The following is a 4,611-nucleotide window of genomic DNA, read 5'->3' as shown; positions in this document are numbered from 1 at the left end:
TACGATTCTAAAAACGACGATCAAATAGCTAGTTTGTTATTTTCTTATATATATTAGGTGTCAAATCGAGGTAACAAGTTTCGAATATAATTTCATTTTGCCCTTCTTCTTCATATATTAACTTGAGCAGTACTGGAGTGTTAATCTTACAGGTTGCCCCACTTCACCGCATCAGAGGTTGCGATCCACCGTCACCTTTGTTCAAATTCTCATTTCTTGTACCAAAATGGAAAAGTGGTGTCGTATATGAGAATAGACTATTGTTTCCTACGATTACTACAAATTTGCATTCGTTATTCAACTTTTGTAGTTTGTTACTCTTTTTGATCAATGGAGCAGGTACTCGTAATGAATGTGAAGATCTATCATATTCTAATTCGACTTAGCATAACTTCAGTCTCATTTCTTCAATATTTTGAGATCATCATTTTCACCTCTAATGGAGATGGTTAGATATAAGGCTACCACATCCACCGCTGCACGAGAAGCTGTCTTTGCTGCCTTAGTAGGAAGTACACAACCTCCTTTTCCTCCATCGTAGATCCCAGAGCGGGGTAGTTTCTATACATCTAGATCTAGTTTGAGCTTCACAAGTGGCCAGATCAATTCAAGTCAATCTAGTAGAAACCTTTGTTCAACTTCCAGCTATGCAACATGAAGCTTTATTTGGCTTACACATTTACAAGCAATCCTCTGCATACAAGGTGTCATACCCCAAAATCTGCCCACCATATTTCAAAATATTTTGACTCATATGATCTTCAAATGCTCAAAGATATACAAGAAGAAAGCATGCAGTCTCTCTCCTAAACAACAACCTCTAAATTAGGGTTGCTGATTTAATCAAGGAATTTGAACTTATGATACCTCAAGTGGATTCCATGATCTCTCATATGATTCAAAGTATCCTCATGCCAAGTTTTCAAGCTTTGATTCAAAAGATTTCTCACTTAATGGCCCAAACGATCAATAAACGACTAGTGGACCTAAAAATCAAACTATGGTCAAATCACAGCCAAAACTTCTGATTTTTTGTCAACATTAACATTTTAATGTTAGATTCATCATTTTATCAAGGGTTGATCATGATTCATCAAGAAAAGATCAGAAATCAACAAATTCAGGAGTTTCTAAATTAGGGCTTCATAGGAAAAGTCAACTGAACTTTGACCAGCCATAAATCCTACATGGAACATCAGAAATTTCTCAACCAAAGCTCATTCTCAAGGAAATTTAATTCTCTACAACTTTGATGTTGGGTCCAAGATCCAGAAATGCTTCCGCATAAGAGATATGAGCCAATACATTGCAGGTCCTTCTAGAAGCTCGCAAAAAGCAGTTTTTTGTCAGGAGCCATATCATCAAGATAAATTCTTCAAATGGAAAAAAGCTTCCAAAGTGGCTTGTAGAAGACATCTTGAGGTTTTCAAAAAGTCCTAGAAATCCTCCATATATTAAAAATTGTGGGAGATATGGCTTGTCAAAATTGGACAATTTTGAGAAAGAAAATGTGAAATAAAAGGCTTCAAAATGAGTTTTCTTGCAAATAGGCCCAATCTTTTATGACCCACTCTTGATCCACAAGTTATCCAAGACTTCAAATCTAATTACCACAAATTTTTGAATATTATTTGATTTTATATGAATTTTTAATCATTTAAAAGTGATGATTAATTCATATAAATCATGTGAAATTCAAATATTCAATTAGAGATCTTATTCTAATCAAATCCAATCAACATTAACTCCCAAAAATCAATCAAATTTCGTGCACCAATTCATTGGAATAAGATTGGATCAAATTGGCCAAATATTAGAAGTTTTTATTCATATTTTCAATCATATTTTTCTAAACTTGCAAATCAAGTTACAAATGGATCCAAGCCCATGATTTTGACCTAAACCACTCCATTATAAGACCACATTCGTTCCAATCCAGAGGGAGAGTTTTTTTTTGCAGCCAAGAAGACTAGGGTTTGAATTTGAAAACCATAAGGAAAGGTGCAATATCAAACTTCAACCCAGAGCCCTATTCAAAGCCTAGTAACCTTCTCAATCGTTTCTCCATGTAACATAAGGTAATCTTCATACATTAGCCAAGTCTTATACTGTTCAATATACATGGTTCATGTTCATTGTGTTCTTCATGTGAAAACATTCGGTTGTGTTGTTTTATTGCGTTTTAATAACGTCTAATGACATATTTGAGTTCCTGGTGATACTTGGAGGAGAACTGATCGTTGGAATAGAGCCATAACGCGTGAAAAGGAATTCACCATTATTAGGGCATACATGTATTTGCCCTTCGTGTTCATATTTATAGGGTGTTTTAAGCCAAACGAACACCACATTCACGATCAGGAGAAGCTTTTCAGTCGATCTGGGCCGTTGGTTTTTTCGTTCATCTCGTTTTTGCAGCTTTTTGTGTTTACAGGTTTTGCTACGAACGAATCGCGGCTAAATTAAAGCAAAACCCGTAGCAGATTTTGAGCTGCATGAGGAAGAAGACGAAGCACAGTAAAGTTGACTTGGAACCACGCGCGGCGCACCATTACTGGTTGGTCAACAAAGTTAAAATCTTACTTCAACAATGATTGGCCGATCGCTGGCATGTGGGTCCCGCCACTAAGTTGGCTTTGGGAATAATCAGGAATGCGGATAGATCATGATCTAACGAACGAGATTCACTATCATCTAGTGCACGCAGTTTAATTGGCAAAAGGGGAGGATCTGTTACCCATGTGACCTGGGTTCGACTCTGGCTCAAGACTTCTATTTTTAACAAATTGATTCTTGACATATCCAGTGCAGCGCAATCAATACAAGACCATCACACAACATCATCTCACGACCATTTGATCCTCATCAAAGCTGGATCCAACGCCCAGGATTGAGGGTGTACCATGGGACATCACAAGCCAACCACATCCAATCTGAGCTAAGTTTTTTTAAAATTTTTAATAATTCTTTGTTTCTTTTTTATTTATTTTATTTTAGTTTCTTTCTTTCTCTTTTAATTATCTTTCCCATACTTTTTATTTAGATAAAAATTATAATTATTTATTTTATCGAAAACCCGATTTTGCCAAATTTATCAATAATTGTTTTTTTAAACGATAAAAATTATCATTTTGTATATACTTTTAATTGATAATTAAATTTTTCTATCAACCTCGATTTATTTATAAACCTTAAAATCCTCAGGTAGGTGTTATCCATTAACGCGTTTTTAAGCCTTATAAACCTTTTGGGTCACAATAAGTTTTCTTAAATAAACCTGATTAGGGTTTGTAAATTTTTAGGGTTTGTTGATATTTTATCAATTAGGGTTTAGATCGATTAATACACTAACCTTTCTTTTTTCATTTTTAATTTTTTCAGGATTAATCAGAATTCTTCAACCACACGCCCCACCAATTGAAAGCTAAGTTTTTTTAATTCTTTTCTTATTTGAATATTATTTTAATTTTAATTTTTCCCTTTTGACCAAAATAGGGTTTACTTCATCTGTTAACGAATCTCTCCTACACTCACCCCCCATTATTTTCTGTTAATTCTCAGATGATCAGAGTCAATCAAGGGTTCGAGGAAGATCAAGGCTGAAGATGTGCAAATTAATTTTATGTTTTATTTTTCCCCCATCCCCGCAGGTGTTTATTGTAATAGCGTAGGACATTTAAACTGCTTTATTCTAAACTGCGTGGTTAGTAATCTTAGGGAGTGCAAGCCTTTAACAAAATTAGGATAACTAATTACAAGATAAATAATCGAACTGAATTCACGTGATTGTTGCACCCACACACCTTTAGGGTAATTCCTCTTGTTGCCTTTGTTGCCTGTTGCCTTATAAACCTGTTGCCTCTAAGTATGCTAAATAGTCAAAGTCCCTCGATTCCGAGGATACCTAAAGCAATGTTGCCTCAAAGTTATTGAAACTCCCTCGAAGCTGCCTCGGTGAAAATGTGATGATTGTCCCAATTGCTAAGGTATGGATAGATCCTTTCGCTTGAAAAGCTAAAAGAACGTTTTTTCAAACTTAGGTAGTTGTTACTAATTGCTTGCTCTAAATTCAAAACTCTTTTCCCACTCTTTTCAAATCAAATTCAAAAAGACTACGCTTATTTACAAGCTAAAGTTCTTCTTCGAAAATCTTTTCAAACAATTCAAACATTTCAAACAAAGTGAGCTAAGCAATTAAGAGCCCATGGATAACCATGGATACAAAGGGTGCCTTACACCTTCCCTTTGTATAACTTACCCCCGAACTCAAAATCTTTCTAAAAGGTCTTTTCCTGTTCTTTTAGCCTTTCTTTAATTGGATAAAATAAAAGTCGGTGGCGACTCTTGCTATCCGCACATTTCAAAAAAGTCAGTTCACCGTATTACACAAGGCGTCAATGAGCTACTGAAAAATGGGTTTAACATTTTTCAACAATAAAACTCACATGTATCGAATACAGGCTTTAACGCCTTCAAGAGAGCCTCCACAACGCTCATTCCCATGAAAATACAATTAAGTAAGTTTCTTCCAGAAAGACTTGTGTTGCCATCCCGAAGCCAGCCAAGACAAAAAGAGACGAGGCTTTCGGTCAAAGGACCGACGTTGAATTA

The sequence above is a fragment of the Vicia villosa genome, unplaced genomic scaffold, assembly GCF_029867415.1.
Source record: "Vicia villosa cultivar HV-30 ecotype Madison, WI unplaced genomic scaffold, Vvil1.0 ctg.000349F_1_1, whole genome shotgun sequence".
Lineage (NCBI taxonomy): Eukaryota > Viridiplantae > Streptophyta > Magnoliopsida > Fabales > Fabaceae > Vicia > Vicia villosa.
This window is presented reverse-complemented; position numbering follows the sequence as displayed.